This window comes from Pyrus communis, chromosome 1 (genome assembly GCF_041283825.1).
Source record: "Pyrus communis isolate YQ-2024b chromosome 1, ASM4128382v1, whole genome shotgun sequence".
Taxonomy (NCBI): domain Eukaryota; kingdom Viridiplantae; phylum Streptophyta; class Magnoliopsida; order Rosales; family Rosaceae; genus Pyrus; species Pyrus communis.
The window spans coordinates 16,744,987-16,763,548 of record NC_142565.1 but is presented as its reverse complement, the minus strand read 5'-3'; positions in this window follow the sequence as shown (position 1 = coordinate 16,763,548).

Below are 18,562 nucleotides of genomic sequence, written 5' to 3'. Positions count from 1 at the left end.
GTGGTGAAGGTAGAGATGATCACTTGGATCATCATTCTTGCTTGTTTGAGGCTTGGATGCCTCGAATGCAACTGAGGACTGCTCGTCGCTAATTGCCATGGATTATGGAGGTGAAAGGTGTGACTTCTAGGGTTTCATTTTGGTTCCCAGGAAAGAAAAGCCCTAAAGCTCATGGTACCATGTAAGAAATACTTGGTTTTCAGTGTATAATTTCATCAGTCTAAATGCTTGGTTTTGTATAATACTAGCACTATGTGGCCTCATTTGGCACACCGTATAAAGCACCAGATAGTACTAATAATATGGAGTATGGTGTTTGGTGTCTGTTTGTATTAAATAGTCATCGGATTAAATAATCCGACCCACCTATTTTATCCGGTGAATACCCGCTTCCTTATACTCTCCAAAAGCACGGGACAATTTAGTCGACGCTCTCTCCCTCCCTTCATTCTTCCCCTCCCTATATTCTTCTTCTTCGTTTCCCTCCCTCTCTTCTTCTTCATTTCCCTCCCTCTTTTCTTCTTTCCATCTGCTTTCTCTGCTTACAAAAACCAACCACACTCCCTCCATTTTCCCAATCAAAACTCTCCAAAATTCCAAGCAGCTTCCAAGAAACCAAAGAATCCTACAAAACCCAATTCCTCCACTGATCACCATGAACCACCACCACCACCAGGTTCCATCCAACCACCCAAAACAAGACTCTTCTCTCCCTGCATCTTCTTCTGGCTACCGCAGGATCTCCCATGCCTCTTTGCCGCTGCATCTCTCTCTGCTTCCTCCACCACAGACTCTTCGGCGCTCTGTTTCGGATCTCAACAAACAAAGAAATAAAGATTTGTCAAATTTTTTTTCCTTCCTTTTCTTATCCTGTTCAGTACCAAACACAGTATAAATAATACGGTTATTAGTTCGATGCAACATCAAACACCTAACTAATTTAGTCAGTACTATCTAGTGGTTATTTATCATATCCGACAGAAATAGTCAGTACAGTCCGAGCTGTCAAACGAGGTCATATATATTTAAACACACACAGGCCTCGTTTGGCAGCTCGGACTGTACTAACTATTTTTGTCGAATAAGATAAATAGCCACCGGATAATACTGACTAAATTAGTCAGGTTTTTGGTACAATATCGAACTAATGACCGTATTATTTATATTGTGTTTGGTATTATACAGGATAGGAGGAATTCAAAGTATTAATACTTTTAAGATAAAAACTAATGATTAATGGGAAAAAAAAAATTACACATTCACGACCACCAAATGGGTCAAATTAAAAAAATAAATAAAAGAACAAAATGTTTAATTTAATTTCCAATTATGCCTTGTAATTATATCTTTCATTTTAACTTCCAATTTAACATTGTCCAATGTTTAATAAGATTAAATAAATAAAATTTAAAAGTTAAAAAATTAAAACCAACAGCCACTCAATTTCTTCTTCTTTTTGTTGAAGATTAATTCATTATATTTTTTTTTTATTGAAATTCATTCTAATAATTCTGAAACTTCATCTTCTTCACCTGCAACCTTCATTCTTCAAAATTTTTATCATAAATTGAAACTTGCCACTGGCTCCATGACTTTTACAGTCTGATTTTAATCGCCTTCCTCACTGTCAAACCCTAATCCCATCAGTGGTGCGCTCTCAAAATCTCCCAACAGTGCCATTGTTAGAGCCTCTATAGCTAAATCAACGACGAGATCCTTGGCCCCGCCACACCCCCCAAACTCCCTCCCTCTCTCTCCCTTCTTCTTCTTCCCCGATTGATTTTCAACTTTGAAGCTCTGCAATTAACACCCACGGACTCAAAGCCTTCGACGCGCGACGGCCAGGCCTCAGGGCTCTTGTAGCAAAGGAAGACGTGACGGCCATAAGCGTTGACAGCGTTGGCAAGAATGACGACGGTGAGAGGGATGACGGCGAGAGAAGGTGTCATGGAGAATGAAGAGCAAGAGAAGGAGAAGGGAAACGAAGTGCGAGAGAGAAAGGAAAGGAACCAGGCTAATAATCCTCTCTTTTTGGAAGGGTTTATTATGCAGGTGTATACCCTGCTAAATAGGCAGACTGACTAAATTAGTCCAACGATTATTTAAAACAGGAGGACACCAAACAACCGGGTTCATATTATTAGTCCTATCCGATCTCTTATACGACCCACCAAACGAGGCCTATGTGTGTGTTTATCTATGTTGGATAACAACCACACACAATGTGTGTGTTTATGTAACATTCCACATCGTCCAGCGGAGTGGATCTTGTAAGCCTTATATGTATATTCTCATCTCCACCTAGCACGAGACTTTTTGGGAGCTCACTGACTTCGGGTTCTGTAGGAACTCCGAAGTTAAGCGAGTTCGCGCAAGAGCAATCCTAGGATGGGTGACCCACTAGGAAGTTCTCGCGTGAGTTCCCAGAAACAAAACCATAAGGGCGTGGTCGAGGCCCAAAGCAGACAATATCGTGGTACGGTGGAGTCGAGCCTGAGATATGGTGGGGGCCCGGCCAGGATGTGACAATTTAAATATATGGCAATTTTAAAAAGAAATTAGAATTAAAATAGAGCTTTAATCGAATAAAAATTAAATTAAAAGGGGAAAAGTAGGAAATGGGAAAAAGAAAGTGGATGAGTAAAATTATGGTTATGTGTGGGTGAGAAAAGAAAAAAAAATAGCAAAAAAAAAAAAAAAAGAGGATTTTTAAAAGATTTTGGAATCATGGTGTAGTCAAATTGGGACTTAAGAGGATTTTAAAGAATGCATCCAAATCTAGAGTTAGTCAATAAGAAGAGTAAAGACTACATCCAAATCTAGGTGTAGTGAGAATGCCAAAGATTAATTTGTTAGGATTTTAATGAGTGAGAGAATTTGAAACAAAATGAAGAATCAAACCCTACCTCCTTTGATTTATTTTCACGCCCCATAAGCTCAGTCAGAAGAGAATCTGCCAACCTTTTAATCTTAATCTATACCTTCCTTATCTTCATAGTAGAACATGTCAACCTCTTTGTCTTTGCATTGTTCTTTGTTGCATGTAAAGATCATTTTGATTTATGTTCTTGTGTTGAATAGGTTTGTTAATTTTGAGATTCTTTGGTTAATTTGGAAAATTGAGATCAAATCATTCATGAGTTTCTTGTTTTAGTTCTGCAATTGGATGATTTTAGTGTGATTGTTAATTTTTTGAATTTGTGTTTAATCTTAAGGTGTAGTCAAATTAAGATTTGACAGGATTTTAATATACTTTAAAAATAAGGTGTAGACAGTTAGGATTTAAAAAGAGGATTTTAATAGATTTTGAAGTCATGGTGTATTCAAATAAGAATTTAAGAAGATTTTAAAGAATAAATCCAAATCCAAGGGTAGTCAATTAGAATTTTAAAGAATACATTCAAAACTAGTTATAGTGAAAATACCAAAGATTTACTAGAATTTTACTGAGTAATGGATTTTGATGGATTTGAAGGTGAGTGGTATAAATACCAAATGCCATCAAGAATCCAACCCTCCCCCCTTGATTCATTTTCAGCCCCTTAAGCTCATATGGATGAGAACGTGCCAACCTCTTCGTCTTTATCTTTACCTTCCTTTTCTTCAGAGTAGAACCTGTCAGCATCTTTTGTCTTTGCATTGTTCTGTATTGCCTGTAAATACTGTTTCGATCTGTGTTCTTCTATTGGTTTGTTAATTTTGAGATTTTTTGGTTAATTTGGAGAATTGGGATCTAATCATTTGTACGTTTCTTGTTTTTGTTTCGCAATTGGGTGATGTTGGTGTGATCTTTAAATTTTGAATTTTTGTTTAATCTTAATGGACGATTCTGATTGTCGTTGTCGTTGTTTAGTGGTAAGAATAATGGGTCACTTTTATTTTGTTTGATTGATGATCTTTAGGGTTCACCACCCCTCATCCCTCCCCTCGACCCACCCAATGCAACTCTAACAATGGTACAATCCCAATTGAATTCTATCCTTGTACAATTTCAATCCAATTACAGTTGTAGAATTCACAAAAAAATAAAATTGGAAGAAAGGAACTTGTATATTCAAAAATACATAATTATGGCCTCCTATAATTTGCACATTTGATTCATACAAAAGATTTGAATGGGTTCATTTCATTTTTTTTTTTAATTTTAATTTTGTGGTCTGATCAAGTATAATTTTATGATTGATTGAGTTTGAAGTGGTTGGTCATGGGTGGATGTGAGTTTAAAGGAGGGAAGATTCAGATGACAAAGGAAGATAAAGAAGCAAGGGCTGCCAAACTGAAGAAAGAGATATCTAAACTACATATTAATGGCACTCCCTTTGTCAACTAAAAAAAACTAATGAAATTACAAATATAACCTTTAATACATAAATGAAAAGAAAAAAAATGTGGGCATTAAAGAAATTTCACACAAATAAGTTCTTATTGTTTTTTTCTAAACCTCACACCATATCAATCTATCACTACGCTTTAAACTCACTATATATATATATATATATATATATATATATATATATATCTTTCTCTCTCCTTAACTACCAACGCTTTTTTTTCGGATGACTGCCAACCCTGTTAAAAATAGATAACTCCTTCCCATAAAAAAAAAATTAAAAAACAATATTTGAGAAAAATAAAAATTATATTTCTCACACATTGCTAGCATAAATTGGTTGTTGCTGGTGGTGAAAAAGGATTTGAGAAAAATATAATGCTTTTTATTATTAATATTTGAAAAAAAAAATATCTAAAAAATGCTTTTTAAGTGATTGGAAGTCTATGAAAATCCACCAAAATCTATTATAGATTTTGCTTCCACACTCTTAAGCAAGAGTGTGGAAGGCTTTTTGAATTTTTTCTAGTTAGGTAAAGTGTGAAGCTTCCTCCTTTCAAGGATGTGGGAAGCTCTCTCCCTTGGGTGTGGGACGCTTTCTTCCTTCAAGGATGTGGGAAGGGAGGAAGCTCTCTCCCTTCAAGGATGTGGGAAGCTCTTTATAGGACCTCATAAATTGATTTTGCTTCCACACTCTTGAGCAAGAGTGTGGAAGGCAATCTATATGTTGTAGTTATCTCCTATGTATTGAAGTTTTTGTTGACCTCCTTATGCTTAAAATTAATTAATGATTATTAAGCAATTAATTAGTTGATTAATAATTAATTAGTAATTAACAATTAATTAAGGGAATTGTTATTAGCACTCCTAAAATCTCATTTGGCACTCCAAACTTTCTATAATTAGAAAGAAAATACACTTGTGAGGAGTGTGGAATGAGATTTTTGGAATGCTAATAACAGTTTCCTTAATTAATTGATTAATAATTATCGAAAAAAATACTAATTAGTTAATTAATTGGTAATTAATAATTAATTAATTTAGGAGTTTTTTTGAATTTTGAATTTTGAATTTTCGTAGCTTGTGAGGATGTCCCAAGGCTTGACATGCGGGGCTTTCTCATGGTTGAGTTTGAATCTTTGCCCATGTTGGACTATATAAGAAGGATGAGTTTCCACTTCTTACATTGCTTTCATTTGCTCCTTGTGTAGTGATTTTTGAAGATAGAGTGCTCTTTGGTCGAGAGGGGTTTCGACGGTGCTTGACACCATTCTCCGGTTAGTAGCCCTTTCTTTAGATCAAATGCATCCATTCTTGTTGAATTGTTTGAGTTTCTATGCATTTGGCTAAGAACATAATGAACTAGTTGAATTTCCATCATGACTTAGGAGCATTTTAGACCTCAATCCTCCATGTAGTAATAGAGGTGTGTGTTTCTATTTGTTGTAGACGTCAGGGTCTAAACGTTTTAGTGATGAGGGCTTCTCTAGCTCTGGCTTTAGGTTCGAGCTGTCAAGGTCTTCCTTAGAGTCTTATGAAGAGGATGTGTTGGGTGACTCTTATGATCACTAAGCGTGCCTTCCATCTGATGAAGAGGCGGGTGAGGAGCATAGGTCTAGGGACAGAGCCTTAAATGCTGGTGCATTTACTTCCCACATGTCGGTAGTTGAGGAGGGCGTCTTCAATGCTATACCTATCTTTTGCTCCGAGTTTATGGCGAACCACTTAGATAAAAACTTGCTAGATAGTAGACACCAGCTTCAGGCCTTAAAGGAGTCTTGTTCTATACCCAACAACGTAGGGATGTGCTTGGTGAATGACGAAGAATTGCCTATTAATCCGTGAAAGGGTCATGTCATGTTCTGTACCTTAAATATTAAAGAAGTGGAAGGTAAAGTTGCCATTGCATCTATTGTTGCAAAAGATGATTGCCCTCATGTGGTACGTGTCTGGGCAACTCAATCCTGGTCTATGTGAGACTTTGATTGGGACTTCCATCATCTGGATGGAGTGTGGTCTAGGTGAACCTTCCTTCCCTTAATGGCGGTATTGCTTTAAGATGCGTCCGGCCAAGTCGTCCAAGGGCTATGTTGAGTATGTGTGTCAAAGTGAGAAAAAACATATAGTCTTTGGTAAGAGATAAGCATATTCTACTTGGAAAAATCATTGGTGCTTCCTTTACAAGGGTTAGGAGCATGATAGAAGTACCACGCCTGAGCGACGCATTTCTACCCACTTCCAGACGTTAGGTTGTAATGCATCCATTGTTTGCATACTTTGTTATGTGTTGTGATCTTGACTTGCTTCTAACACTTTGCCTTATGTAGTGTCGAAGAAGGCTATCAAATTGTCTGTACAAGAGTTTGACGATGTAGAGAAAGTTTTGAGGGTGCCAAAAGAGGATAGACACTTAGGCAAGCTATGACCTTTATTTCAAAAGTACGGTTTTTAGCCCTTATTGTCTAAGTGCCAGAGACAAGCGAGTAAGTCATATCCTATGTTTAACCTTTTTTGTTTTTTTTTAATTTTTAAAATAAAGTTGTATTTCTTCAAACAAAGTTGTATTCCTTACTTTGATTTTCCTTGTTCAGTGGAGAAGGTGAGCAAGAAAGTAGAGATTGGCATTAGGAAAGGGAAAGCAACCATGTTAGTTCCTGTAAACGACATTTTGTTTTACAAGGGGGTTTGCAAGCACAAGGTGAAGCCAATCCCTAGGCTTAAGTCTCAAGAGAAGGTCCTTAAGATTGCCACCTCCAATAAGGCTGAAGTTGAGGCCATTAGATGTGCTATTGTCATAGTTGCAAGGGAGGAGAGGCGACTGTTGCCTCCTCCTCCTAATATCTATCGCATATATCCTCTAATCATGGAGCACGCTGGCCAGAAATGTGACCCTAGCTCTATCCGCAAGAAGAAGTATAAGGAAGAGGCTGGTAGCATCCCCTAGAAGGACTTGAAGGTTGCCATATAGCCAAATAGCTTCAGGTACATCAACAATTGCCTTGCAAGGCGCCGATGACACGTCCGACACTAATATTCACCAAAACACCAGGGTAGGCACGTGCTGGCCAACACCCGAAGGTGACGAAGTCATATTAGGATTCATGAGAACTAAAAACAAATAACCGACATAAATAAAACTTGTAAATTTAATTATAATGAATATGCAATTGTGGATCGTGTTCAGAGCATCCAACTAATTTGAGACACTAAAACGGAATAATATTAAATTGAATGAACAAAGGGATGAGTCCTACACCGAGAGGACTCGAAGATACTGATATGGGAGTGCCTTGACGCCAAGATTGTACGCCTCAATTCTAAGTCCTAAGGGGGCGCAAAACAAAGCATGAATGGACCAAGTTGATATATGAGTAGTACTAAAACAGTTATTCATCAATGTACTAACCCCCCAAAGTTTATGAAAACTAGTATAACATAATAAGTAATAGGTTTTCCAAAAACCCTAGCATGCCATAAAACTTCATAAAACATATATTATATATAGTGTGCTTAAAAGTGGTATCAAATCGCCCGAATGCCATACATCACCCAACCAAATATAAATATCTTTCGGCCGAAGCCATCTACTAACGCCTGATCGAAACCATAGATAAATACATTTCGGCCGAAGCTATATACAAACGCCCGGTCAAAGCTATCTATAAACGTTTCATAAAACGTAGCCATTAACTCATGCTTTTCATGTATATATTTCTAATAATAAAATCATGCATTTTAGAAGGGGGTCCACTCACAGATACTCCACTGTCGAAGAGCCGTGCAAACTAGCGAAGATGGAAACGTTACAATAAATTCACCTAAGCACATAAAAGGTCCAATTAACAAAACTCTATCATAATGATTGAATTCCAGAAAACAAACGTCAGATTACTCTAAGAGGGGTCTCAGGAAAATTTGATAAAAGTCAACACAAAGAATATTCCAGGGATATTCCAGAGAATATTCCCTGACAAAATATTCCCTGACATAATATTCCATCTGGGTCGGGTCGGGTCGGTCAATGGTCAACGAGTCAGATTCAGGTCAACGGTCAATGAGTCGGATTCAGGTCAACGGGTTAGGCTAAAGCTTAGGTTGAGCTCAATAGGTCGAAGGCCTTGGGTTTAGTGGGTATGGGCCTAGTTAGTTAAATTGGGTTGGGCCCAGGCTAAAAGGTTGGGCTCGGAGCTAGGTTTTGGGCTAGGTTTGAAACTGGTTTATGAATATTGAGTCGGATCGACCCATTTTAGGCGGGGTTAGCTGGTTTCAACATAGAAGAACACCAGAGCATTCCCAGCTCCGATCAACTCCAAAATTTGACAAACACAAGTCATGCGATACCTGGATTTAAAGCTACAGAGGATGGGAAAAAAACAATACTAAAATTTGGTCTAGCTGTGGTCGGAGCTGGTCGAAAAACAACTTGGAAGTCAAGAGATTCCACACCAGAATATGGGGAAAATCCCTCCGAGTTGTTTTCAAGCTAAACCATCACCTACAACGGGTATACATACTTTATAAAACAAGGCAAACAACCACTAAGATATAGAAATAAACTCTGAGGCTAACCTAGTCGGAGGTTGATGCTTGCCGGATTTCACCAAGTTTTAGCACCGGTTTTCATGGTGCTACAACCTTAGTTTGCAGAGGGAGAAGAAGAACGAGGGATGTGAGGAGGTTCGAAAGATAGAAGGTTGGTGTGTGTGGGTGTGGTGCCGTATGTGTGAAACTCGGGAGAGGAGATGATGAGAGTGAGCTATGAGAGGGCTGAGAGAAGAGTGAGCTATTTTGAGAGAGAGTTAAAGTGAGAGAGAGAAGATTGGGAACTTAGAGAAGAGAGGGAAAGTGGAATTAGGCTGGGGACAAAATCAGAGGGTGGCCCCCCTTGGGCACACCAATTAAGACCAAAAGCAATCCTATTTCAAAGTATCTAACCCAAAGTGAAAATTTACAAAAATACCCTTCCATTCCGTAAATTCCAGGACGAGTTGTTATAGCCGAGCTACTATTAACGAGTTCGATGAGCCACTAGTTGAGAATGAATCGGATCGTGATCGGATGATGAGGCTATCTGCTTATGTAAGTGTTACTTTGTCATTTCTTTTCTCTTCTTTTTCTTTCGTCTTCATTTTCCCCTGGCACCACTGATCATCTTGTCATGTAGGTTATGACCAAGTACGATGATAGACTACGAGAGGTCGAGCGATACAAGGTGAAGTTTCAAGAGAACAAGTACCTTGTGGATGACACCAGAAAGAGGAGCAAAGCTTGGACTGAGGCCGTCGAGCTCAAGGACCAAACCTTAGAGAGGTTGAAGAGGTGAAATGATAAGAACTTACGGCTTAAAAAGCAGTCAGAGATGACTATCCTCAGCTTCTAAGGTTAGAGGGGAATGGGATAGTGCCTTGGCTGAGGTTGCTGAGCTGAAGAAGAGTCTCCCAATTGAGAGGGAAACTACTGTGCGGGAGTACTTGGGCACCCAGGCATTCTGTTAAGTTATTAAGCCTCACTACACCTAGGAAATTCGGCTTGAGAAAAGAAAATGGATGGCCATTCTTAAGCGATACCACAACAGAGGCATCATCGACAAGTACCGTAAGAAGATGGACAACGAAGTGGTGAACCCTTCGTCTTCGAACTCGATCTTAGTAGTGATGAGGAGTCTGAGGATGGTGCCAGTGCTGATGAGCAGACTTAGCAGGGTGAGGATGGTCCCGGAGATGCCAAGGATGATAGTGATGGCGCTGGAGGTGAGACGTAACATGATGTTATCGAGAATTCAGCCTCAAATGAGGATGATTCGTAATGCCTTCACTTCCTACATGCACTAGTTTGTTGTATGTATAATGTGTGTTAAGTTAGGTGCCTGACGTCTTTTTGTTTATGGATGTTTACGACATTGTACCATTTATTTTGATGTTACATGCAAAGTATTTGTACTATTATTTATGAATGCTTGGCTATGTTCGAATGGATCCTTTGTTTAGATATAACCCATGACTTGGGTATAATTGAATGAATAAACTTTGAAGATGTTTGTTTATTTATGTAGTCTTCTTGACAAGATAGTTAGACTTTATTTCATGTTGAAGCTTTAAACTCGAGTATGCAGTGTCATTTAAGTTGAGGTTTTGAGATAGGATTTTATTAGGTTAGGGTAAGACCAAGTGTTTTAGTGCTAGGAACGTAAAAGAGTTAGACGAAGTTGTCTGAATCACCTCTTTATTAAGTTCATGCCAAATGACCTTCATTACAAAAGAATCGAATGCTTGTGCTTAACGCTTATAGAATGTGAATATACTTGTAATAGTACTTTAGGTGATCAGCGTTCCATGGATGGCCAAGGGTCTTACCATCAAAACTTCTGAGTTTGTAGAAGCTAGGGCGACTGATGCTAATAACTTCAAATGGTCTATCCCAGTTTAGATTAATTGTGTCTTCGCTCGAGACCTATCACAGAGTAGTCTTTTCTTCAATACCTAGTCCCCCACTTTGAAAGATTAAGGCTTGATCCTAGAGTCCTTATAGTTGGAGACGCGTTGCTTATAAGCGATGTTCCTCAAGTGAGCCTGGTCCCTATGTTCCTTGACTAGATTTAAGTTGAGGGTGAGATGTTTGTCATTTTCACTTTGCATGTAGTTCTTAACTCGGTATGTTGTTTTCTCAAGCTCAACTAGGATAACTGCCTCTGTACTGAAGGCAAGTAAGAATGGAGTTTCTTATGTTGAAGTCCGATACGAAGTTTGATATGACCAAAGAACTTAGGGTACAAGTTCTGGCCAACAACCTTTAGCCTTATCCAAACTAGTCTTCAAGGTGCACTTAATTATCTTGTTGATGGCCTCAACTTGTCTGTTAGCTTGAGGATGAGTTGGGGAGGAGAAACATAAGTTGGTGTTGAACTTAGAGCAGAAAATCTTGAACTTCTGTTGTTAAACTGTTGTCCATTGTCAGTGACAATTGCATTGGGAATGTCGAATCTGCAAAAAATGTTCTTCCATACAAAGTCTTCTATCTTTGCCACAGTAATGGTTGCCAAGGGTTTTACTTTTGCCTACTTTGTGAAGTAGTCAACTGTAACGATCGCATAATGGACCTTGCCCTTCGCTGCAGGCATTGGACCTATAAAATTAAGTCCCTACTAGGCGTAAGGCCAATGGTTGATCATAGGAGTGAGAGATGAATAAGGGGATGAGGAATAGTTGCGTAGTGTTGACATTTGTCACTGGAGTGAGATATTTTGATGGCATCCTGATAAAGTGTTGGACAATAATATCCTTGGTAAAAAGCCTTGTGGTCTAGGGACCTAGATCCAACATGATATCCACAAATTCCTTCATGTATCTCTCAAAGGACAATTTCCCCTTCAGCAACTGTAAAACACCTTAAGTATAGAAAGGTAAAAACTTGCTTGTAGAGTTGGTTATTCATGATTTGGTAGCTGGTAGACTTTTATTGAATTTGCTTAGCTTAGACTTTATCTTCTGGGAGGGTGTCATGAGTAAGGAATTTACAAATCAAGGTGATCTAATTATCCTTCTGTTATAAGTTGCACATTTCCATGGCCATGGTGTTTGGTGCTACCAACAACTTGACATGAATGTTTCTTCCAATCTCACATTCCACTGCTAAGGCGAGGCAAACCAAGGCATTTACATGATTCTTTACTGCTCAAGGGACTTAGGTGATCTGGTAGTGGAAGTGCTTAAGAAAAAGTTGTTCTTACGCAATATATGCTGCCATAAAGTTGTCTTTAGCATCAAAGTTGTTTGTGACTTGGTTAACCACCAACTGAGAATCACTGAAGATATCAAGTTGTTTAACTCCAAGGTGTTTGGCCAAATGTAAACCTGCCAGGAGGGTTTTACACTCGACCTTATTGTTTAACGCCTTGAATTTGAAGCGAAGAACATACTTCATTGCAACTTTGTTGGGCGTAGTAAGGACCAATCTTGCTCCACAACCTTATTGGTTGGATGAGCCATCGACATAGAAAGTCCATACTGGGAAGATTGGTTCTGGTTTCCCAGCCTCTGACGGTAATGAAGCTAACACCTCAAGTATAGAAGAAATGTTAATAGGATATGTGAATTTGGCGATGAAGTTTGCAACTGCTTGACCCTTCTCAGTTAACTTCGGTTGATAAGAGATGTCAAACTTACCCAATGATATTGACCATTTGATCATTTGCCCTGAAGTGTTAGGACTTTAGAGTATCTGTCGAAGGGGATGATTGGTGAGTACAATTATAGAGTGCGATTGGAAGTAAGGGCAAAGTTTTCGAGTAGACATGATCAATGCTAGAGCTAATTTCTCAATGTTAGAGTACTGTGTCTCTGTATCTCGTAAGGCTTTGCTGATATAGTAGACGGGTCGTTCAACACTACCATCCATTCAGATGAAAACAGAGTTGAATGTTGAAGCCAAAATAGACATATAGATGATGAGAATGTCACTAACTTCAGGTTTGGAAAGTAGAGGGTTCTATTCATGTACTTCTTTAGGTTCTTAAATGCCTCGACACACCTATCGGTCCATAAAATGCACTTCTTACTTCCCTTAAGTGCTTTGAAGAAATAAGCACATCTGTCTGTAGCCTTATAGATGAACCTGGTTAAGGCTACCACCTTGCCAGTAAGGTTCTAAATGTCTTTTGAAGTTACTAGTTCTTTATGTCAAGGATTGCTTTGATCTTCTCGGGGTTAGCTTCAATGCCTTGTTGGCTAATCATGAAGCCCAAGAATTTGCCAGAGCCCACACCAAAGACACATTTGTTTGGGTTCAACCTCATTTGGTACCTTATTAGGATAGTGAAGGTTTTAGACGGGTTGGTGATGTGTTAGTCAGCATGCTTGCTCTTGATTAGCATATCATCAACATAAACTGCCATGCTCTTGCCAATCTGTTCGGCCAACATTGAATTGACTAATCCTTGATAAGTCGCACCTGTATTCTTGAGGCCGATAGTTAGCTTGGTCTTGGGGTTAATACTTAAGCGATGACAGATGATATCATGAGAGGGTGACAAGGTGGTGTCAATCTTCACCATGCGATCTAGACAGTCTTTGAGATAGAGATCTTCTCCAACTCTTTAGCAGGCAGCACTTGCTAGGTGAAAGAGTCATCTCGAGGATTATTGGGTTGACCGTTGCCCTTACGAATAGCCAAGTTGGCTTCGTCCAAGCTGGTCTTTATGACTTGATCATGTATAGAGAGGGTTCTTTGGGCACAAGCAAGTGTTGTTGCTTAACTGAAGTGTTGTAGCATGATCGTGCACTAAGTTGATATCCTTTGATGTAACCATTGCCAGAAGGTAGTGGAAACTTCATCAACAACATATGTGTGGATACCATGGCCTTGATATCATTGATGCATGCACGTCCAAACATGACATTGTATGTCGTTGGGCAGTCGGCCACTAAGAAGTTAGTGGTAATAATAGTTGTGTAAGGGCATGTACCAATGGTGAATGGTAAGTGTATGCTCCCTAATGGTTGCACGATATCACCAGAAAAGTTTATCAGGGGAGATATTGCGCGATCGAGCAAGTGTTCAGCTACATTAAGTGCCTTGATGTGTGAGCCTCCACAATCAATGGGTCATTATGGGCATGGATGATGCCTAGTTCTTCCTCAAGGTAAAAGCATATTGAATCCTAGTCAGGCTTTTTATATTTACCTCCCCTGATGTCTTCCACATAAACACTTGGTGAACATACCTTAAAGTTTGTTTACTATTTTTCATGGCCCTGTTGAAAGATTCAAGGAAGGGTGTGCCACCATTGATAGAATATATCACGTTCACCTGGGGTTGGCTACGATTATCCATTTAAGGGTGAAGAAGGAATTGATCAATTTTCCCTTCACGTGCCAAAGCTTCGATATGGTCATGGAGGGTGACAAACTTCTTGCTATCATAACCGTTATACTCATGGTAGCAACAAAACACACCCATGTTCTTTGTGGACTTATAATTTAGCTGCCTCGGCTTTGGTTTTGGTATCAAGTGAGCTATACTAGGGTAAATGGCTGCGTATGTGGCATTCAAAGGTGTGTATGTCTCATACCTTGAGGTAGGGCCTGTCTTGATCTGCACTTGGCGCACTGCGTTAACTGCCTGAGGGCGGGCGTTATCATAGTGATACCTTTGGTTATCCCAATAGTGCTCCTTACTCTTCTTATTAAAATGAGACTGTTAAGGATGGAAATCATTCATCTTGCCCTGAGATCGATATGTCTGTTGTCCTGGCGACGTGCTAGGTAAGGCAGGGAGAGATGCAATAGCTGTTTGGAAGGTTGGGGTTTTCTTACTTGGTTGGATCTGGCTCTTACTTCCCATTTGTTGATAAGGGTTTTCCTTGATATGTCCTTGCTTCGGCGGATGAATGGTTGTAAGTCTACGCCATCACCTTAGAGTAAGTTTTCCAATTGTTGGCATTGATCATGTATTTGAAGAAATAGTCACGCAGGCCTACCGTGAAAGCCTTGAAGGCAGTCTTGTCATTTGCCTCAACGTAACGAGAATACTCATGGCTGAAGTAGCTGGTATACTCACGTAATGACTCGTCTGGCTTCTAGGGAATAGTGTACAAGTCATCTGCAGAGTGCATGCGATCGGTTTGGAAAATGTGTTGAGAGACAAACGGTTTCCTCAGCTCCTCAAAGGAATCTACCGTCTCAGATGGAAGATGGCAATACCAGTTCAGGGCTCCACCGGAGAGGGTTGGAAAGGAAAAGAAAACATTGTTCTTCATCAGTATGCCTCTGGTATGCCATGGTGGACTCAAAAAGGTTAAGGTGTTCAATCAGATCATGTCTGCTAGTATATAGTTGTAAAGCCAGCTTTTGCTTCTTTTGTGCTTGGTTGATTCCAGTTAGGTATCTCGGCCTAACGTTCGGCCTTTAACTTGTTTACTTCATCAATGAGCTATAGGACAAGGGAGTCCCAAGTGGAGTCATCAATAAGTTTCCATCACCTATTGGAAGTAGGGAAGTTTGATCAAGGACATGTGATCTTTCCTTGGATTCACCGTACTAGCTTATAGGGCATGCCTGTTGGTAACCCTTCGAGTCTCCTACATCCTTATGTTCCTTCAGGACTTGTCGCTCATACCCTGGATTAGTAGCTGGCCTAAGCCATGCTAGAGGACTTAGTCTTTTAGAAACCTTTAGGTCATTGATCTTTGAGCTTATATAGATAGGGTTTTCTCGACGTTTCCTCAGAAAGTCTCGACAATCGCGATAAACAGCCTTCGATTCTTCCACTCCCTCTGTAAGGAGATGCCTCCCTCCATTTCTCCTGCTTTGGGTCGAAGTAACTGGGTTGAAAGAAGTCTCACGTTAATCAACACATTGATGAGTCACTTGCACCTCATCAGGAATATCCATGTTGAAGACCAATGACCCCCAGCATTGGGGGGCACCCAGGTGATGGTTGACGTCCACAAAGGTAATAGGTTCATGTGATTGAGTAGCCTAGCCTCATGGAGCATCTTAAAGAGCTTCTCATACTGTTCTTGAAGGATCTCATTCTTCATTGCTATCTTGTTGTTCTGAACCTTCAGCTCTTCAACTTTAGCTTAAAGAGCAAACTTCTTTTGTTCTTTCCTTCGTTGCCTCACATTAGGCACGAAGGAAGTGTCGTTCTGTGTGCTGTGGCTTCCTGTACTCTCTATGTTGGAAAGGGATGTCTGGTGAAAGGTGTGTACAAACAATGGAAACCAGCTTGAAAAAACTAGTGAGAGTAGGAATAAGTTTCGCTTTCCATAGACGGCACCAAATGTTGATGCACGAAATCAATGAGACTTTGGAACAACGTAAAGTGTCAAGTTTCTAACCTTCAATCGGTTGCTTCGGTCACCTAGTGATGATAATATGTAAAAAGATAGAGATAGAGTAGGGAAACAAATACAAGATGTACGTAGTCCACCTTAAGTCTGGCTACGTCCATGAAGTAGAGGAGTTCTCATTAATAGTGAAGGGTTTACACAAATACATAAGTTCAAGCATAATCATCATTAGTGGGTTCTAATGACTAGTTTAAGTACAATAATGATATTAGGGATTAATTGTAGGAGAATGGTCTTCTTTTATATTTAGGGAGAGTCTCCAGCTTTTGTCCATGGTCGATGTGGGACCATATGAGCTTTATTCTGACGTTGACATGTGTAGTGCTGTGATTGGCTTCTTGGTTTCAGGGAAAGTCTTGTCTTCGGTAGTGGCGCCTCAGCATGAACCCCTCAGTGGGTCTTTGAAGGTATGACGTTGATTGGTGCTTGGTAGTTTTGGCATTGGTCAAGTATGGTACAAACACTTATGAACTTAGAATTCTACATACTCCTTTAAAATCCATCACTTAACAAAATCTATTAAAATCCTCTCAAATCCTTTTTCACTACACTATCTGCAAACGCCTTGTGTCATGCCCTAAAACTGGACATGTAACAATACCGCGTCCCATTGACAACGCGATGCTATAACTTCAAATGCTTATAACACCACGGTCAAACGCTTATAACACCACATCCTCAACTAAACTTATGGCAATATTTCTCAGTTCGGCTCCTCTTGTCCACATCTTTACACATTTGGTTGACGTTACAACAAGAAAAAGAATTCATCGGAATAAACCACTACAGGTGATCATTAATATGACTACGGATTTAATTTAGATCAATGACAATTGCCTACAAACATAAATTATAAGACCACCACAATATAAATTATGCTTCGGTTCGCATAACAATATGAGTCATGCGAATTATGCATCTTTTTATGATTTAATTGTGATTCATCTACGTAGCATGACATTGTTGGAAAAATAATATCAATTACAATATTAAATCACATGGAAAATCAAGAAATAATTCATACAATTGTATGTCATATTAATGCATGCACATGAATAACCAATGTTAAATAAACATGATGGATTAGAAAGACTTGTAAATACAGTCCAGACAAATTTTAGACACTCTGTCCTTAAGACAAGTTTACGCTCCACTATAGTGCTCATGGTTGATTGGCACTTGTCTCCCAAAATAGCAACCACATTCTTGTAATAGTAGCACTGCAAATCACAAGACTCTAATAAAGTATGATTGTGCTAAATAATGTATAATTATTAGAGAGATGGGCCAAAGGCCCACTTCCAACAACACCGATATTGTCCCCAACTTGATAATTACCACCTGCACATTCCGCCAGGTGTGGGGTTTAGAAAAGATCTCGGTGTTAGTTAGAGTAGAGTTAGGTAATTTAAACACTTATTTTCTTATAGATACGGTCGATGTGACATATTTCAACACGCCTCTTCATATGGGACCGAATTTGTGGATCATACGTGGGAGATCCACACCTTGACAACCACATGGAGCCAAGGAGACTCACCCTACACACAAGGCCAAAGGACCCATCATCATCGCTCAGGGCCAAGGGGACCCACCCATCACTTGGCAGTACAGGTCATTTCCTTGACTCTAATACCATGTAGAATTATTAGATAGACGGGCTCAAGACCCACTTCCAACAACACCGATATTGTCCCTGACTTGGTAATTACTACATGCACATTTCATCAAGTGTGGGGTTTTTCACAAAAGACCTTGATATTAGTTAGAGTGGAGTTAGGTAATTTAAATACTTATTTTCTCGTAGATACGGTCGATGTGGGATATTTCAACAAATACTGTCACATTCCAGCTCGGGACGGATCACTTCCCATGCCCGCTCCACCACCATAGCATAATATTGTCCGTTTTGGGCTTACCATTCTCTCACGGTTTTGTTTTTGGGAACTCACGAGCAACTTCCCAGTGGGTCACCCATCATGGGATTGCTCTAACCCCCTTCTCGCTTAACTTCGGAGTTCCTACGGAATCCGAAGCCAGTGAGCTTCCAAAAGGCCTCATGCTAGGTAAGGATGAGAATATACATTTAAGGATTGCACCCCTAGGCGATGTGGGATGTCACAATCCACCCCCTTTAGGGGCCCGATGTCCTCGTCGACACACTACGGCCAGAGTTAGGCTCTGATACCAATTTGTCACATCCCAGCCTGGGACAGATCACTTCCCATGCCCGCTCCACCACCATAGCACGATATTGTCCGCTTTGGGCTTACCATTCCCTCACGGTTTTGTTTTTGGGAACTCACGAGCAACTTCCCAGTGGATCACCCATCATAGGATTGCTCTAACCCTCTTCTCGCTTAACTTCGGAGTTCCTACGGAAT